We start from the raw sequence: 21499 nt of genomic DNA, 5'->3' as shown, positions 1-21499 counted from the left end.
GTAAAAACTACGTCGAAGTTTCTTCGGCGCAATCGAGTTTTCTGTACTGCGTATAATCAAGGCCACCGAAAATAGATCTGTTGTCTCGGTATAATGTGCATGAGCCGCGGCCCATGAAACTCAGCCTGCCGTGGTGGCCTGTGTTGTTGCGTTGCCAGAAGCACGATCGTGGCTGACTTTAACCTTAAATAAAATAAAAACCACCGAGGCTAGAGGGCTGTAATTTGGTATGTTTGATGATTGGAGGGTGAATGGTCAACATACAAATTTGCAGCCCTCTAGCCTCAGTAGTTTTTTTTTTTTACAGAAAACTAAAAATATATGGGTATATCGCATTATTTTGGACTACTCTTAAATATGAATACAAATTTGAAATGTATAATGTAATTTGTTTTATATATGTATGTACACACATATACATACATATATATATATATATATATATATATATATATATATATATATATATATATATATATATATATATATATATATCTTAATGACAAATATTCGCTAATAGCGAATTCAATTTAATTTGGGAATAACTTACACCCTAAGGGAATTGTAACTGATAAATGGATCTGCCCTGGGTAGGATTCGAACCTGCGTCTTCTGGTTAGATACAGAGATAGACAATCGACTTACCCATTCATTTCAGTCAAGTCATAATTTTCTTTGAGTGTAAGTTATTCCCAAGATAAAATCAATTCGTTATATATGTATATGCATTTATATATATACATATGTATATTTTTATGTATGTATATGTATATATGTGTGTCTGTGTGTATATAGTATCTGTGTGTTTGAATGCATGCGTATATTTATGTTCGTATAGATTTTCACCTACACCTCAGAAAGTTAACGAGAAAATGTGTTCAATACATAAATGAATAAAAATCTGTCAATAAAAACATTAGAATTCCAAATAGGTTTTTAAAGCGCGGATCTATGTATTGTTTGTTAATTGCTATTTTGATTTAAATAGGCAGCGTTTATTGCCGTAAATTGGTGTACTCATACAATGTGAATAACGAAAAAATCAACAGAAAAGTAAGATTTGGAGAGAGAGAGAGAGAGAGAGAGAGAGAGAGAGAGAGAGAGAGAGAGAGAGAGAGTAGAAACGTCAGTGAACGAAATCCATAAAATAGATAGATAGATAACGTTAATTAAAAGTGAAAAGGAGAAAGTGTCAAAACGTAAACGAAAAGTCAAGAGAGAGAGAGAGAGAGAGAGAGAGAGAGAGGGTGGGATTAGACAGAACAATGACAAAAACGATTCACACAGCAGGTATATAGACATACGGACAGATAACGTTTATTAACGCTAAAAGTGAGAAAGAATAAATAAGGAAACCGATAAGTCAAGAGAGAGAGAGAGAGAGAGAGAGAGAGAGAGAGAGAGAGGTAGATACACGCATCAATGTAGGCAGACAGATAGATAGACAGATAACGTACATGAAAAGTGAAAGTGAAGAAGAATCTGTAAACCGAAAGAAAAAGAGAGAGAGAGAGAGAGAGAGAGAGAGAGAGAGAGAGAAACTGACGATGTACTTCAGACATATCAATGAACAAAAAAAGACATCCACAAAATGTATAGATAAATAACATTCATAAACATGTGAAAGTGAGAAAGAAAACATTCGTAAACAGAAAAGTCAAGAGAGAGAGAGAGAGAGAGAGAGAGAGAGAGAGAGAGAGAGAGAGAGAGAAAGAAAGGTTTGACACATCACGACTCCGAGACTCATTACCCCTGCTGGAAGTCTGCGGACCATGAAAACCTGGAAGATAATCCTTCATAACTAATCGAGTTTCCGGGAGAAAAGTTTCGAGTTGTGGAAAGAATTTTTTTCTTTTTTTTATCTTTGTTTTCTCGAGTCAAGCTCTGAGAGTCTGAATTGACGTGAAAGCCATTTTCTTTGCTTTAAAGAGAGAGAGAGATTCAAGTTTTTTTTATTTCGTTATTACTGATGTTTTGTGTGTTTTTTGTGGGGGGGATGAGAAATGGGAGCTTGATCTGGGAAATAATTTATATTTCTCATTATGAAATTCAACTTTTATGAATATTATTTATTGTCAGCAGACAGTCTTTTGAAAATTATCTGTATGAATAAAACCTATCGCCTATGTAAACTAAAGCCACTGTAAATTCAAGCAAAATTCTTCATAATCTTTCATAATTTTTCTCCCGTGATGTGAAATTTGGCTGCCCACTTGAAGAGTATTGAAACTATTAACAAGATTTCCGAGATATCCTATTTAACATTGCAATGACAATAAACACAAGTAAAATCCTTGATCAATTTACCAATTAAACTAAAATTCAATATCTCTTAGACTCTTATTTACAAACATTCAGGTCTATCATTTTCAAGCTTTTCATGAAACCTGAAAGTCACAATAGACTGAAAAATAAGATTGAAAATATTACCGCTAATTTTCAAGGCGAACCAAAACTTGAAATGTACGGGCTTTGTCTGTGTATAAATCCTTTTCTTATCATACAACTAGATCCATTTTATACATACTGGTGGAGTACCATGACCTAATATCCCTTTCCAGAATGGGGCGTCTATAAAAGCGGTGGAAAACCATTGTATGTATGAAATGAAAAATAACTTACCAGTTTCAGAAGCGTTTTATTGAGTAGAATGTCTTCATTAAGAAGTGTCATGGGCCATTTATAGCTGATTCTCATCCTAGGTCGTTTAATAATTTAATTTAATAATTATATAATATATATATATATATATATATATATATATATATATATATATATATATATATATATATATATATATATATATATATATATATATATAAAACATATGTATATATATACATATATATTATGACCTGAAGTGGGTCGTTATGCAGGTTCTTTAATATACTCCAGGACGGGGCTGTCATGACTGACGGCAGATGCAACAAACAAAGGAGGGAAAACAACAAAAAACAATAAAATGAGCTTAAAATTAATTTATTTACAATATTTACAAGCGAGTCAGGTCTGGTAAAAAGATAAACCATAAATACAAAAAAAAATAAGCCAAAAAGGCAGCACTAAACAAAAAGCAAGTTAAATAAACAAAAGTAGCATTAAACAAAAAAAGGCAAAAATAAACAACAGAAGGCAGAAAAAAAAACCAAACATACGTCCTCCATCAGGGCACCAAGACAGCCCTCAGCTGTGCAACAGGGACAAAAACCACAAACCAAAAAACCCTGATGGAGACGTCAGGACAGCCTCACGCTGTCATGTGGTAAGATGAGCAGCTCGTGGTATGAGTGGGAAAACGACTACTCAGTGGTCACAGCTCCACCTCTACGACGTGCTCCACTTCGTAGGCGTGCTCCAATCTTTGCTGCTCAAAAACTCGACCAACGTCGACTCCAAAAACTGCCTGCTGCTGCTGCCACTGCCGCTACTCTCGCTGCCCTACCAGACCCGACTGAAGACAGAAAAACGGCAGCTCACCACGAAAACATCAAAACAAAAAAACTTGAAGGTAAGGAGGCAGCAATCCACAGATAAAATTCTGAAGAGGAAAGCGGAATAACCCTTCATTCCAGCAAAACATCACATCCTGATCTGCTTGAAACGTATATGTTATATATGGTGCAACATATGCAGTGTGACCTGGGACTATATGCCACCATATATAAAGAAGCAGCTCCTCATAGATGGCATGAAGAGGAAAAGGCTGGCTTTCTGTAATAAATATAAATATTATATGGACCAAGGAACAATATGTGACATTATGTTCTCAGATGAATCAACCTTCAGAATGGTTAGAAGTGCCAGCTAATAGGAGATTTAAGTGTGTCCCTTTTATCATCACAAGTCCTTCGGGATGAAGCATCCACAGAGTGTTATGGTGGGGGCATGACTTTTAAACTCGGATGAAGACTTGCCTAAGGGGGAAACAATGAAAGGAACAACATATTTGAAATGCTTAAGGACCCATGTTCAAGAGAACAGGTTACATGAGACATTTTTAGCATGATGGGTTTTCGATCACAAGACTAAGAATGGCAATTTGACAGAGAACAATACTGGGAGTTCGAGTGGCCAGGCAATTCACACTTAAACCCCAATTGAAAATGCCTGGAAAGTTATTAAAGACACACCAGGTGCCCAGCCCTCAAAATGGCTGAGCATAAGAATAGATTACATAACATACATACGTAAGATGGACATCAATGAATATATGATGCATGTGTTTGATTCCATGTAATTGTGTTTCCAGGCTGTATTAAAATCAAATTAAAAGGTAACAAAATTAATTCACGTTCTGAAAATAGCAAACCACAATTTTAGTTTGTTTTTAGTTAAGTAGGGTGACTATTTTGTAAGAAATATGTTAATATAATTATTTTTTATTAAATTATTGATCAACATCACAAGATATATTTATATACCTATATATATATACATTATATATATATATATATATATATATATATATATATATATATATATATATATATATATATATATATATATATATATATATATACCTATGTATATGTGTGTGTGCATTTGTTTGTGTGTGTGTGTGTCTATAAGAGCTCAAATATTCGGTCAGCAACCCGTTGGCAAAATAAATTAAAGCGTCACACAAAAGCTAAATCTCCGAAATTTGGTTTTTATATTCGTTAATGAATATTGCAGGATCATTAACCTTACATTTTTGGACGAGTATGATAGCACCCAATCATCAATATAGGCTTAGGCTGCCTTTGAAAATGTCATGGTGGCCTGATTCTGCCAACGTTATTAAACTGCATATGTGTGTTCATGATGTATAATGTACATGTACAATCTTGTTTACCATGGATATGTACACACACACACACACACACACACATATATATATATATATATATATATATATATATATATATATATATATATATATAATATATATATATAAATAATTATAAATGAATAAGATATGTATATATGCATATATACGTATATATCTTCTTTGGCCAATGTTTAAAGATTTTTCAAATAACACACAGATTTAAACATTCTTAGAGTAAGACTTACAAAAAATGTTGTCACGTGAAATTGATAAATTATTGTAGAATTCCGGATTCTAAAACAAAATAGACTTCATGATGAAGACTGTGGACAAATAACGAAGTCCATTTTCGTGTCTTCCATTCATAAAGTCATGCAAATGTGAAGGAAATTTGTCACTTCTTATTTCAACGAATTTTTGTGTACTTTCTTTTCGATACAGAAAAGAAACGATCTACTTATGAACCATTTAACGTGTGATGTTGATCAGTGTTTTGGTAAATTGACAATTATATTAACTTTCCCTGCTTACAATCCAGTCACGCTTATTTAATTCAAAAGTAAGATAATAATTGTGGTTTGCTATTTGAACGTGCGTTCCAGTTTGTTACCTTTTAATTTGATTTTAATACCTACACCAAACACAATTACACGTGCACACAAACGACATGCACATATATTCATATATATATATATATATATATATATATATATATATATATATATATATATATATATATATATATATATATATATATATATATATATATATATATATATAAGCCCTTCTTTGGCTGAGTCGGTTGAACTTCAGACTGTCATTCGATGGGCGGAGTTCAATTCCCGCGGCCGGCTGATGAAGAGTTAGAGGAATTTATTTCTGGTGATAGAAATTCATTTCTTGCTGTACTGTGGTTCGGATTCCACAATAAGCTGTAGGTCCCGTTGCTAAGTAACCAATTGGTTCTTAGCCACGTAAAATAAATCTAATCCTTCGGGCCAGCCTAGGAGAGCTGTTAATCAGCTCAGTGGTCTGGTAAAACTAAGGTATACTTACTTACTTATATATATATATATATATATATATATATATATATATATATATATATATATATATATATATATATACGTATGTATGTACGTATATCTATATATTTGGATTGGTGGTGTGAGTAGCCCGATGTCGACTCCCAGAAGGGCCTGGCAAATAGCCATTCTCCATCGAAAACCCATTCTGTCTCTGTTGATTTGAGCTGAATTCGGTACATGGTAGTTTGACGACTGTGATGGTCTTCATCCGAGTCTAAAAGGTCATGGGGCTAGCAACCTCATCCCGAAGGACTAGCTGATAACAGGAGGGTTAATTCTTTATAGCTCTACCTCCCTTCAGGGTAAAACTGAGCAGTTAAGAAAGTTGCTTATACTTAAGTGTGTTTGATATATAAGTCATTGATGTTTGTGCTTATTTCCAACCATATCTTCCTCTTCTTCTTCTTCTTCTTCTTCTTCTTCTTCTTCTTCTTCTTCTTCTCCTTCTGAGCTTAATCACTAGTCGGGGTCGCTGTTTTTCCTCCAGCATTATAGCTAATAAGAATGATATCACCTAATAAACTCTCGCGGGTTTTGAGGCATCTCTCTTACACTGCAAGTATTTTTCCACTGTAGTGCAATTGTCCATGCAAAATCGGAGAGCAATTCTTTCAAAAAATACTAAGCCATTTTTGAAGGCAGATAAAGTGTTTTTGCACGGGCTGATCTCTCGGGATTGCGGAAGATTTCGCAACACTTCCAGTTGTCGCGCTTCGCCCAGAATATCCTCGCGAGGTATTTCTTATCATTGCCTGAACGGAAAATTTTGACTAAATTGTCCCTAAACCTTTTATCATATTTTCGCTGTACATAAACGTAGAGGGGAAAAACATTTCATTTCTGACACGAAAGATAGCTTCAAGTCTTCCCCCCACCCTTCTCACACACACACACACACACATACAGTAGCCATGCCCTGGGTTTGAGACAGCAAATCATGAAGCAATTCCTCAAATAGAGGGACATTTTCTCATTGGTTCGCTACCGAAGATATTATCCCCGCTGATTGGATGTTGTTAGCATTGATTGGCTGTTGTCAACACTAATTGTTTGTTGTCAGCGCTGGTTGGCTGTTGTCATCACTGATTGGCTGCTGTCAGTGCTGACTGGCTGTTGTCAGCGCTGACTGCATGTTGTCATCACTGATTGGCTGCTGCCGTCGCTGGTTAGCTGTTGTCAGCGCTTACTGGCTGTTGTCAGCATTGATTGGCTGTTGCCAGTGATAACTGGATGTTTGCCAGCGCTTATTGGCTGTTGTCAGCACTGATTGACTGTTGTCAGCCCTGATTGGATGTTGTCAGCACTTATTGGCTGTTTGTCAGCACTGATTTTGCTGTTGTCGGCGCTGATTGTATGTTGTCAGCACAGATTGGTTGTTGTCAGCGCTTATTTGTCTGTTGTCACCACTGACTGGCTGTTGTCAGCAGCTTATTGGATGTTGTCAGCACTGATTGGCTGTTGTCAGCAGCTTATTGGCTGTTGTCGGCACTGATTGGATGTTTTCAGCGCTGACTGGATGTTGCCAGCATTGATTGGATGTTGTCAGGGGCCTATTGGCTGTTGTCAGCACTGATTTGGCTGTTGTCAGCGCTGATTGGATGTTGGCTGTTGTCAGCCCTGATTTGCTGTTGCCAGTGCTGACTGGGTGTTGTCAGCGCTTATTGGCTGTTGTCAGCGCTTATTGGCTGTTGTCAGCGCTTATTGGCTGTTGTCAGCGCTGATTGGCTGTTGTCAGCGTTTATTGGCTGTTGCCAGCACTGATTTGCTGTTGTCAGCGCTGACTGGTTGTTGTCAGTGCTTATTGGCTGTTGTCAGCACTGATTTGCTGTTGTCAGAGCTGACTCGCTGTTGTCAGCATTGATTTGCTGTTGTCAGCGCTGACTGGATGTTGCCAGCGCTTATTGGCTGTTGTCAGCACTGACTGGTAGTTGTCGGCGCTGACTGGTTGTTGTCAGCTCTGATAGGATGTTACTTAAGTTTACCGCTTCCTCCATAGTAGCCCTCATTTCTGTGTTGTCATAACATAATTTTCCTTTTAGTTTCTAACAATATCAAGGCTATGTATGGTCTTTCTTCTTAGTTATATCATTTGTCACTATGAAAGGTACTTATGTGCTCTGAAAAGGAAGCTTTTATAAGAAAGCATTAATTAAATGTATTATTCCCAAGGCTGGAAATCGGTTGCTGTCATGAAAAGTTGCCAAATTATTCAGTCAGAGCTATTTTAGCGAGCAGACGATGCGCGCGTGTGTGCATCTGAGAATGGTAATTAGGAAATAAATCAGTGTTAATATTTTTTCCAGTTCAAGCTCTCCTCTTGAAATCGTATTAAAAAGGGTAAAGGTTATCTTTTAATTGCATTTAGAAATAATAAAAAATCGTTTTTTAGTTTTGCTCAAAAGAAAACTATTGTGCCGGCTTTGTCTGTCCGTCCGCACTTTATTCTGTCCGCCCTCATATCATAAAAACTACTGGGGCTAGAGGGCTGCAAATTGGTATGTTGATCATCCACCCTCCAGTCATCAAACACCAAATTGCAACCCTCTAGCCTTAGCAGGTTTTATTTTATCTAAGGTTAATTTAGCCATTATCGTGCTTCTGGCAACGATATAGGGTATGCCACCACCGGGCCGCAGTTAATGTTGATTTAAGAGGAATTTATGTCTGATGATAGAAATTCATTTCTCGCTATAATGTGGTTCGGATTCCACAATAAGCTGTAGGTCCCGTTGCTAGGTAACCAATTGGTTCTTAGCCATGTAAAATAAATCTAATCCTTCGGGCCAGCCCTCTCTAGGAGAGCTGTTAATCAGCTCAGTGGTCTGGTTAAACTAAGGTCTTCTTAACTTGTAGCGTCTGTACAGAAAACTCTATTGCTCTGAAGAAACTTCGGCGCATTTTTCAATATATTTGGATTTGAAAATGTATACAGCAGAACGGTATCCATCGATAAACTCCACTCCTCGCAGAGTGCAAATTGCTTATTTTTAATGTTTCTCTGCTATTTTCATTTTCAGCGTCGTAATACCGTTTTTCATCTTTCAACGGGATGATTAATGGTAGAGAGAATTTTTTTGTGACAAGGACATTTATATGTAAAATTAATCTTTTTCAGAGATCCTAAAAAAAAAAAAAAACTCGTTTTGGGGCTTGAAAAATATTTATTTTTATTTTACTTCTTGTAAGAGTTTCGTGTTTTCTGAATTATATATATATATATATATATATATATATATATATATATATATATATATATATATATATATATATATATATATATATATAATATATATATATATATATATATATATATATATATATATATATATATATATATATATATATGAATGTCTTTTACTGTAATACTACAGTATAATATGAAGATAAAAAGACCCACAAAACACTATTTGAACGTTGCAACACAGAAGGAAGTGCCTGAAATATATGGTTGCAACGTTCAAATAGTGTTTTATGGGCCTTTTATCTTCATATATATATATATATATATATATATATATATATATATATATATATATATATATATATATAAAATTCCTTCTATATCTCTATTTTTCGTCCTCTTTCGTATATTTCCCGCATCAGCTGGGTGGTGAACACTGCATAAGCTTCAATAATATTTCCGTTTCTTATATTTTTCAACAGGTGGCTGGCGCGTCTCTTAAGCAACCTCTCTCTCTCGGTGACACCCGTTCCAAGGAGACTCCTGCAAGCTTGCAGGTCGAGGTGGGAGGATACTGAGTAAAACAGATTTGGCAAGAAAGATGTACGGTATGTCCCTGGGTTTTTCGGCGTTTGTGTGTAATTCTGCTTTATTGAGTTTTTGAGTTGCTTTAGTAGAAAAATCTCTCTCTCTCTCTCTCTCTCTCTCTCTCTCTCTCTCTCTCTCTGTATAACGATCTCATATATGTTATTTTTAACTGATAACTGATAATTCAATGATTTTTTTCTGTTGATTTCTGATGTACTGTAAGTAACTTCTAATGTAACTTTGTTTGACGTCTTTGTAATAAATTTATTTTTTCTGTTGATTTCTGATGTACCTGTGGTCTCGGTTGCCCTACGTATGTTTCATGTATCATACCAGACCCAACGTAACTGACGTGTGAGATGTTTGTTATGTTTTTTTAGAAGGTGTTGTAGTATTTATGTAACATCCATTGCTTTTTGCAAACCTATCCGTTGATTCGTATATTTCAGGGATGTCTAATAAATTTATTAAATAATCGCCACAGACCTCTGTCCGAAGCTGCTGCTGTAATATGTATATATATATATATATATATATATATATATATATATATATATATATATATATATATATATATATATATATATATATATATATATATATTTATTTAAATATATATATATATATATATATATATATATATATATATATATATATATATAAGAATATAGAAATATATATACTGTATATATTCAAATAAATAAATATATACATACATATATTTATGTATGTATATATACATTATTTTTCAGAACAATCATCAGTTGTAAACTAAGACTGCCTTCATCCACAAAGATTCCTCGTAAAAAAAAAATGTCGCTTTGCTTATTAGCTGCTAATATTCCTTCGCACTGTTGCACTAATATAGGTGTTGGCGCTACTCCATAGTACACTATAATCGGTGTAAAAAGCAATACATAAATATCGTTTTAGTCTTCTGTAAAAGAAAGCCATCGAGATGGCTATTTGTCCGTCCGTCCGCACTTTTTCTCTCCACCATCAGATCTTAAAAACGACTAAGGCTAGAGGGCTGCAAATTGTTATGTTGATCGTCCAACCTCCAATCATCAAACATACCAAATTGCAGCTCTCTAGCCTCAGTAGTTTTTATTTTATGTAAGGTAAAATTTAGTCTTGATCGTGCGTCTGGCGCCGCTGTAGATGCCGACAACACAGGCCACAACCGGGCCGTGGCTGAAAGTTTCATGGGACGCGGCTGAGAGTTTCATACAGCATTTTACGCTGTACAGAAAAGTCGATTGCGCCGAAGTTTCTTCGGCGCATTTTGTACTTGTTTATACTCTTACCTAATTAGCTCAGACCGAATTAATGTAGGCAGTCTAGAATAGACAGAAACTCATTGAAACGTATAAAATCATTTATCACTTCTCAAGGGCTTTCCATCAATTATAAGCTACCTACATTCGCGTCTAGTTCTTGAGTAAGAAAATAAACAAGTAAAAAATGCGCCGAAGTTTCTTCGGCGCAATCGAGTTTTCTGTACATCGTATAATCAAGGCCACCGAAAACAGATCTATCTTTCGGTGGTCTCGGTATAATGCTGTATGAGTCGCTGCCCATGAAATTTTAGCCACGGCCCGGTGGTGGCCCATCCTATATCGTTGTCAGAAGCACGATTATGGCTAACTTTAACCTTAGATCAAATAACAACTACGGAGGCTAGAGGGCTGCAATTTGGTATGTTTGACGACTGGAGGGTGGATGATCAGCATACCAATTTGCAGCCCTCTAACCTCAGTAGATTTTAAGATCTGAGGGCGGACAGAAAAAGTGCGGACAGAATAAAATGCGGACAGAATAAAGCGCGGACGGACAGACAAAGCCGGCACAATAGTTTTTTTTACAGAAAACTAAAAATGATAGTTAGATATTTCTTTTTTTATCCTGAAGTTTTGAGCTTCATGTCCTTTGGGCAAAGAAACTTGTCACATTTTCCTTTCAGGAGCTAACTCTTAATTCATGCCAGCTGAAGAATATAAGTTCTTTATGAAATCCATTATTTCGTAAAGTTCAGGTTTTCCAAGGCCTTCTTTTTCCTCGCCATGATACTTTCAAATTCACAAAAATATTTCGAACTGGTTACAATAACATATTTCCATTGCGTCATTCGCCGAATGAACTGAATATCTTTTTAAAATGCAGGAGTATACATACATACATACTCCATTGGCTGGTTTACCAAATTTATTTTTAGAGACTCTATTTTGTTTTGACTACAAATGTAGAAAACAAATTCTGGTTATTTTCACACCGCTAATGAAAACTTGTTTATTAGTTTCTTTTCAGTATTTCTGTTTACAAAGCCAGGGAACAAACCACTTTTTAAAAACGAAAAATTAACAGACAATTAACTAATATTAATTACATTTCTATTCTTCTGCTGACATAAAAGAAAAAAATTAGCAAAATCAAGTTACTTGAAAATAAAATGTCAGAAATTTGAAATTTAATCTAGCTTTTAAAACAGCATATCATAAAATAATACTGTTCCTCTACAGAAATATAAGCTCTGCGGGAAAAGGTACTCGTCTCTTATTGGCTATTGGAAATGTGTACTGTATGAGCCAACGTACAATGTGCTAATTTCCATCACGTCACTTTTCCCCGACTCGTGACAATTTATAGATTACCTATATTTCTCTTCCTTCATCAGTTATTAGATGCTTGGGTAAGGAGAAACGTGAAAGAAGATATTTGTATGTTTTTGTTCGTTTTCAAGGAATTTGTCATTCAATTTCTTGATCTTTTTATCTGGAAAGTTGCCAAATTCATCAACGTAATGCAACTAAAGCAGACGACATTCAAGCGCAGTTGCCATGTAAGGATATGGCGTCTAAATTAAATTTCACTTTTCATCTAAACCTGATTTATTTAAGAGGTTTTTTATTATTACTGAAACTGTAACTTATTCACAAAGTTAATCTCTGTGTGTCAAAGGAATTTATTTTAAATGTTTCGTCACTAACATTAATAGACTTTGATTTTAAAATGTAAACAAAGATCACGCCACTTCCCCAGCTCATAAAACCTCACTATTCCTCATCACGTTCCCGGATTTCCTTTTAGAAATATTTATTTCTATGTGATACTTACGATTTTCTATCGATTTTATTATTGCATTGCTTCATTAGCAATCTGACTACATATACGACAATATATTTCAGATGAAAGCACAATTTTTCATTTAGTTTCGCCCGACTGTGGCCGAAGAGTTACCAGTTAGCATATTTTCCATACGAAAATCCAAGGAACAACCTACTTTATCCCTTGCTGTTCAAATTCTAATCCAGTTTTAGAACGCTGTCGAATTCTTTTTTCTTTCTTTCTATTAATTCATTTAGATTGTCCTGCCTCTTCTAATTTATCCATCGCTAGAACTGAGAGTTTTTTTTCTTTATACGTTTAGATAAAAAAAAAAAAAAGATATATCCTCTATCATGTCCCTTAAAAAAAGTAAAATGTCCTTTGCAACAAATGAAAATTTCAATATTATTTAAACCTTTAGATTAACTCTTGATCTAATTCGGTTTTCTTAACCCTTTTCAAAGTATGCACCCCTTTCAAATCAGCAGTCAGTTCTCGCACCCCCTGAATTGCTGAAACAAAAAATAAATAATAATAACAATAATAATAATAATAATAATAATAATAATTATTATTATTATTATTATTATTTATAAATTATTTTTTTATTTCTATTTTTTGCAGAAAAAACTTGCGTACATAAAAATATATTTTGCTTCAATTATTATTCATGGGCATCCTCGCACCCCTGGTTAAGAACCACTGGACTATTTGATTACCACTTTACTTCATAAGGCTTTCACTACTGCAGTTACCTCTCGTCCATTTTCTCGCCTGAACGTTTTTTTGCCACTACCGCTCTCAAAAGACAACCCCCCCTCCCACCCCGCCTTGAACTTACTGTGAGTCTCAGTAACGTAAGAATTTTTTTATAAGGCTTAGTAAGAGCTCTGACCCAGATCTCTCAGCCTCCCTCTGGAGACCAGCGTGGGCGTATAAATTAATACAACTTTTTTTTATTATTAGATTAAAATTTGAATCCTCAGAGAGAGAGAGAGAGAGAGAGAGAGAGAGAGAGAGAGAGAGAGAGAGAGAGAGAGAGAGAGAGAGAGACTGGAAGTTAGTTGTTCCTACTGCAAACTTTTTGCGTTATGAAGACCCGTGCGAGTTGAAAAAAATGTAGACAAATGGATATGCAGTGTTATAAGAGGTGAAGACATGAAGTGGTTTTGACATGAAGAAAGAATGGGAGAAGATAAACAATAATTATATAAAAAAATTGTACATGTTGTTTGTTTTAGGAACGAGATGAGAAAGAGAGAAATAGCAGTAATTGGCAGATAGAATGGTGAAAGTATGATTTAAAAAAAAGAGTCTTCTGATATGCTAAGAACAAGGCGATGTATATACAAAGAAAAGAAACAAATGTAATCTGAATCTAGAGCATTCAACGTGCTGCTGATGAAGCTTCCTTCCATTCGAAGTTACGAAACAGCAGAGAAAATACTTTTATAAATCCACCCATTTGTAGATGAACCTTTTGTCTCAATAAAAAACAAGTGAAAAATGTGCTGAAGTTTCTTCAGCCCAATCGAGTGTTCAGTACAGTGTATAATGCTTTATGAGCCGTGGCCCACGAAGCTTTCAGCCACTGCCCGGTGGTGGCCTGTCCTATAACCTTGCCAGATGCACGATTATGGCTAACTTTAACCTTAAGTAAAAAAAAAAAAACTACTGAGGCAGAGGGCTGCAATTTGGTATGTTTGATGATTAGAGGGTGGATGATCAACATACCAGTTTGCAGCCCTCTGGCCTCAATAGTTTTTAAGATCTGAGGGTGGACAGAAAAAGTGCGGATGGACAGACAAAGCCGTCACAGTAGTTTTCTTTTACAGAAAACTAAACATATTTATCTGAAAGAATAAATATAAGTCATTCATCTCTCCCATCTCTAGAAAGGCGTTACGCTCAGGCGAAAATCGGAATTGACATGACTCGTTTATTTCTTAATCTGTACTAGAAGTCGTGACGTCACTCGGCCTAAATACTCCTCTGTAAGACGCAAGGCCTATAGATAAACCTGGCTTGCGATGACGTCACGCGAAAAGGCTCTCTCTCGCCTTATCCGTCCGTTATGACATAGAAACAAACTGACCACTTGTATGCAGTTTTTATCCAATAATTAAAAACAAAGAAAGCCCGTGTTTTGATCTATATGACTTTTTGTGTCATGATTCACATTCCTCCTTCCCTGCACCAGTCACTCCGCGAGCATTGAATCCAATTAAATTGGCTCTTCGCTCAACGGATAAGCGTTGCAGAGGCAAAAGAGCAACTGCATCTGCGGTCTAGTGTTGCTTCGCGTAATCTGTGATTCGTAAAGATGGTCTAACTTTGGAGGTTTTTTCTAAATAAACAAACGACTTCTCGATGATTTTTGCAACCAATGTCAGCATAAAAAGACGACTTTTGTCTGCGCGAAACAGATGCAGATGACTTCAGAAGGAAAAAAAAAAAGGCAAGAAGTAAGAGAAAACAAAACTCAGCGTCGGAGCAAATGAACTTAGACTGAAGTTGGGGACGAAAATCCCCAGTGGAAAACCACACGCCAGCAGCTATCCCTCTTCTTCTTCTTCTTCTTCTTCTCTCTCTCTCTCTCTCTTTATCCTCCTTCCCTTCTTCCCTCGCACATACCTTAAAGGCCACTGATTAGCTTCACATCTATTGTGTTTGGATCCTGTTATGAAAAGATCTTGTGTAAAGAAAAAAAGATCGTATCGGCGAACGGCTGTGATTAGTCATTCGGAGGGAGGCTTTAACGACAAAACATCGATGGCAGATGTCCCAGGGGCTTTGGGAACCACCGGCTTCTGCTTGCGTTTTCTCGGCCTTTAAAGAGAGGCAGAGGGTTGGTTGGCTTTCCCAGTGTTTGTGCCTTTTGTCTGAGCTTGTGGATGGATGCCTGCATGATTTTGAATATCATCAGCTCCTACTTTTCATTACGCACACTATATTAGGAAGTGTATACAGTCTACGGGAACTGCTCTCCCTATTTCACGGATTCACGGGCAAGATTAAGGGTTTGAAAAAATCTTTAGATTAATATATTAGCCAGGAAGGCGATTGCTTGGCAAACTGTAATGCACTGCACCAAGTTCCTATTGAAAAGTTGAATGATCTTAACCTGTTGAATGAATTCGTTTAAAAGGAAAGATGGAAGCATTTAAATTCTCGTAAAATGTGCATACACATTCATCAATAAATAAATTAATAAACAAATATACATATAATTATATATATATATATATATATATATATATATATATATATATATATATATATATATACTCTGGCTCCATCAAACATTGCTTCTCATGATATATGTACAACTTACACCATCTATCATGCATCTCCTATCCACACCTCTGCCCTCTTTCTTCACAAACATATCAGCTATCTTTGACTCTCTTTTTTTCGAGACCTTTATCACTGGCCATTTCTCCTCGATCATTTATTTTTCAATTCCTAGATTACACTTCACATAGTCAGAGTGTTCCTACTAAAAGTCAGTTGGCCAAGCAGAACCGAATGGTTGTTATTGGCGCTCATAGTGTGTTACTACCCTAATACTGTTCTCCTTGTATTTTTATATATTTTTATTTATTTATTATTTATTTTTTTTTTATTAAGTGAGATTTCTTCCATCTTCATTTCACTTTACCTCCTCTCGCCTCTTCCTAATGGACACTATATTCTTTGGAAGCTTGAATTTCAAGTCAGCGGCCCCTTTGTCGGGCTTGTTCCATATGAATAAGGTTCATCTTCTGAATAATAATAATAATAATAATAATAATAATAATAATAATAATAATAAGACAAGCCAGTGTCCATCACTTTGAAGCCTCTGAAAAAGCAGACCTAGGCAAAATCTGTGAATCCTCTTAGATACCCTTTAGCGAGAACTGCTTACCTTGGAAGCAGGCTAAATCGAGCCAGTTAAAGGGTAGGACCATAGGACTGAATAGAATAGAATAGAGAACTTAGGCTGCAGGCCAAGCGCTGGGACCTATGAGGTCACTCAGCACTGAAAGGAAAATTGAGAGTGAAAGGTTGCAAAGATGTAACAGGAGAAAAACCTCGCTGTTGCACTGTAAAACAATCGTTAGAAGAGTGTGGAAAGTCAGATGGAAGAGTGAATATGAATGGAGGTCCTTTTGCTAAGGTTCAAAGTGTCAGCAACTGAGTCTTTTTACCTTTTGAGAGGAGGTCCCGTAGCCTCTAACAAAGTAGTGTTCCACTAGACAGTGGGCCTCCTGTAAAATCATGCAGACTCTCATTCACTAGCGGATCCAGAAAAATTTCATGTGGGTCCCACCAATTTTCATATTGTAAGTACACACATACACACACACACACACACACACACACACACACACACACACACATATATATATATATATATATATATATATATATATACTATACAAATATATAGAGAGAAAAAGAGATTTTTTTATTTTTTCCATTTTTATATCTATTATTTACGTAATTATTATCTAAAACTTTAATATTATTATTTTGTCATTATTTTTCATGGGGGGAGGATGTGCCCAGGTGGCCCCCCCCACCCCGTCCCAAACCTGGATCCGCTAAAAAAATGAGCAGTGATGCGCTCAGCCTAAATTTAGCTTTTCATCCATTCCAATTGGTTTCCACCCTCCTAGTCCTTAATTTCATCTAGTTCCTATTTTCACTAATTTACGAACAGATCCTTCAGGCGAGTAAAGAGATGACTCATCATATGATAATATCTTTGTTAGCAAAGTTCGAACCACTGAACAATTCAGAATCAAAACAGGGAACCCAAGGCGAAGACGCCCAATTTGTATCGTTATGTCTAGAGTGTTGCTTCTCGATAAAATAATCACTCCATCTTTATTATTTTAACAAGATGTTATCGTTTTCTGATCGCGTCTTAGTTAAATACGTGATCCGTAACACGCAGAGTTTATTTCAGGTCACGCGCACTAGAATAATACTTCCCTTGCGCTTTTTTTTCCACCTCCTAAAGTAAGATTGTTTATTTTACCTCTTCGTTTTGGAATTTATCATGATATCATTTTCTCCCTGTTGATTTTTGTCGTGTGATACTCCACAGGTATTTATGTCCAGCTGTGCTCATAAAAGATCGTCGTGACTGTCGGACACCTGTATTTATATTTGTATGTTTGAGTGTAGCTGTACTTCCAAAGCATAACAGAGAGAGAGAGAGAGAGAGAGAGAGAGAGAGAGAGAGAGAGAGAGACTTTTCCAAGGAATGATAGTAGACGAACCCCAACAAGCAAAACAGTATACTCTACGAGAATCAGATTCATTTTTAAAATTGAGAAAAGTTTCAATGAGAGAGAAAGAGAGAGATGTTTTCTAAGGCAGGAAACATAAGCAGAGCCAAAGTAGGCCCTTATTCAGGCAAAAATTACAAATGATGAAAAATACACAGAGCCTGCTGAGAGAGAGAGAGAGAGAGAGAGAGAGAGAGAGAGAGAGAGAGAGAGAGAGACTCTCTTCTTAAAAAAACGATAATCACTAACATGCGAGATCTAAGAGAACCTGATTTATAAAAAAAAGTTTCATATTGAGAGAGAGAGAGAGAGAGAGAGAGAGAGAGAGGTTTTAAAGGCAGGACATATAAACATGGCAACTAGCAAAGTATGCCATTATTCAGTCAGAAAATTCCGGATGATGAAAGATACACACTGCGAGAGAGAGAGAGAGAGAGAGAGAGAGATGGGGTTCAATAACAAGTTTACCCTGATGCTTTTACCGAGGACAATGCACCGAATCGAATCAGCCCCAAAGACGCTCCATTAAGCAACATGCAGCGGCGTTTCCTTCCCCACGAAAGTTGTTCCTCCCAAGTTGTTTCTCCCTCACTCTCCTCGTTACTCGATTTGCCAACAGCGTGGGGAAATTGATGCCTTTTGGTCAGATCAGCACAATGGGAAAATCAAGGAAATAAAAGAGAGTGGAGGCATTGGAAGATTAACTTCTTTAAAACAGAATATAGACTTTAGGCCAAAGGTCATGCGCTGGGACCTATGAGGTCACTCAGCACTGAAAGGAAAATTGAGAGTGAACGGTTGCAAAGATGTAACAGGAGAAAAACCTCGCTGTTGCACTATAAAACAATTGTTAGAAGAGTCTGGAAAGTAAGATGGAAGAATGAATGTGAACGGAGGCCCTTTCGTTAAGGTCCAAAGTGTCAACAACAGCGTCTTTTTACCTTTTGAGAGGAGGTCCCGTAGCCTCTAACAAAGTAGTGTTCCACTAGACAGTGGGCCTCCTGTAAAATCATGCAGACTCTCATTCACTAGCGGATCCAGAAAAATTTTCGTGTGGGTCCCACCAATTTTCATATTGTACGTATATAAACAAATATAAAAGTTATATATAATCATCACATATATATATATATATATATATATATATATATATATATATATATATATATATATATATACAACAAATATATAAAAGAGAAAGAGATTTTATATTTTTTCCATTTTTATATCTATTATTTACATAATTATTATCTAAAACTTAATATTATCATTTATTATTTTTTGGGGAGGATTATTTTTCATGCCCCCAAACCTGGATCCGCTAAAAATGAGCAGTGATGCGCTCAGCCTAAATTTAGCTTTTCATCCATTCCAATTGGTTTCCACCCTCCTAGCCGTCCTTAATTTCATCTAGTTCCTATTTTCACCCCTAATTTACGAACAGATCCTTCAGGCGAGTAAAGAGATGACTCATCATATGATAATATCTTTGTTAGCAAAGTTCGAACCACTGAACAATTCAGAATCAAAACAGGGAACTTAAGGCAAAGACGCCCAATTTGTATCGTTATGTCTAGAGTGTTGCTTCTCGATAAAATAATCACTCCATCTTTATTATTTTAACAAGATGTTATCGTTTTCTGATCGCGTCTTAGTTAAATACGTGATCCGTAACACGCAGAGTTTATTTCCAGGTCACGCGCACTAGAATAATACTTCCCTTGCGCTTTTTTTTTCCACCTCCCTAAAGTAAGATTGTTTATTTTACTTCTTCGTTTTGGAATTTATGAAGATATCATTTTCTCCCTGTTGGTTTTTGTCGTGTGATACTCCACAGGTATTTATCACGTCCAGCTGTGCTCATAAAAGATCGTCGTGACTGTCGGACACCTGTATTTATATTTGTATGTTTGAGTGTATTCGCTGTACTTCCAAAGCATATTCTTTTTACAGAGAGAGAGAGAGAGAGAGAGAGAGAGAGAGAGAGAGAGAGAGAGAGAGAGAGAGAGAGAGACTTTTCCAAGGAATGATAGTAGACGAACCCCAACAAGCAAACAGTATACTCTACGAGAATCAGATTCATTTTTAAAATTGACGAAAAAGTTTCACAATGAGAGAGAGAGAGAGAGATGTTTTCTAAGGCAGGAAACATAAGCAGAGCAATTAGCAAAGTAGGCCCTTATTCAGGCAAAAATTACAAATGATGAAAAATACACAGAGCCTGCTCAGAGCAGAAAAGAGAAATGAGAAAGATAGACAAGAGAGAGAGAGAGAGAGAGAGAGAGAGAGAGAGACTCTTCTTAAAAAACGATAATAGACACACCCCAGCATGCGAGCACTATATCCTAAGAGAACCTGATTAATAAAAAAAAAAAAGTTTCATATTGAGAGAGAGAGTGAGAGAGGTTTTAAAGGCAGGACATATAAACATGGCAACTAGTAAAGTATGCCTTTCTTCAGTCAGAAAATTACGGATGATGAAAGATACAGAGAGAGAGAGAGAGAGAGAGAGAGAGAGAGAGAGAGAGAGAGAGAGAGAGAGAGAGAGAGAGATGCCCCCAATAACAAGTTTACCCTGATGCTTTTACCGAGGACGCAATGCACCGAATCGAATCGAGCCCCAAAGACGCTCCATTAAGCAACATGCAGCGGCGTTTCCTTCCCCACGAAAGTTGTTCCTCCCAAGTTGTTTCTCCCTCACTCTCCTCGTTACTCGACGGCCAACAGCGTTTGTGGGGGCAAATTGATGCCTTTTGGTCAGATCAGCACAATGGGAAAATCAAGGAAATAAAAGAGAGTGGAGTCACTGGAAGGTTAACTTCTTTAAAACAGAATATAAAATTTAGGCCAAAGGTCAAGCGCTGGGACCTATGAGGTCATGCAGTTCTAAAACGGAAATTGACAGCAAGAAGGTTTGAAAGGTGTAACAGGAGGAAAACCTCATGCTTGCACTATGAATCAATTGTTAGGAGAAGGTGGAAAATAAGATAGAAGAAAGAATATGAACGGAGGTACAGTAAAAGAAATGAAAGGGGTTGCAGGTAGGGGCCGAAGGGACGCTGCAGAGAACCTTAAGTAAGGCCTACAATGAACTTCTTTAAAGAGGGAAGGTTATATAAAGGTTATATAAATCTCGGAAAACAAAAGTAGGGAGAGAAACCCTTATTCTCAACTGATAGTTGATATGTCTGTAGGAGGTTAGTGTTGTCAGTTGCACCTCCCGTGGCGCACTGTAGGCATTACTAAAGGGTGTTTGCTGCGTCCCTTCGACTCCTACCTGCACCCACTTTTTGGCCTAGTAATTAACCTCCATTTATAATCCCTTTTTTCAGTCTTGCTGTCCAACCTCTTTAACTGTTACTTCTTAGTGCAGCTGTGAGATTTTAAATCCTAGTTCCACTATAGGTCCTTGTACTTCATCTCCTTTTTCTGGATCTCTTTACCT

The sequence above is a fragment of the Macrobrachium rosenbergii genome, chromosome 46 (genome assembly GCF_040412425.1).
Source record: "Macrobrachium rosenbergii isolate ZJJX-2024 chromosome 46, ASM4041242v1, whole genome shotgun sequence".
In the NCBI taxonomy this organism is placed as follows: Eukaryota; Metazoa; Arthropoda; class Malacostraca; order Decapoda; family Palaemonidae; genus Macrobrachium; species Macrobrachium rosenbergii.
Note: the sequence above shows the minus strand (reverse complement) of the source record.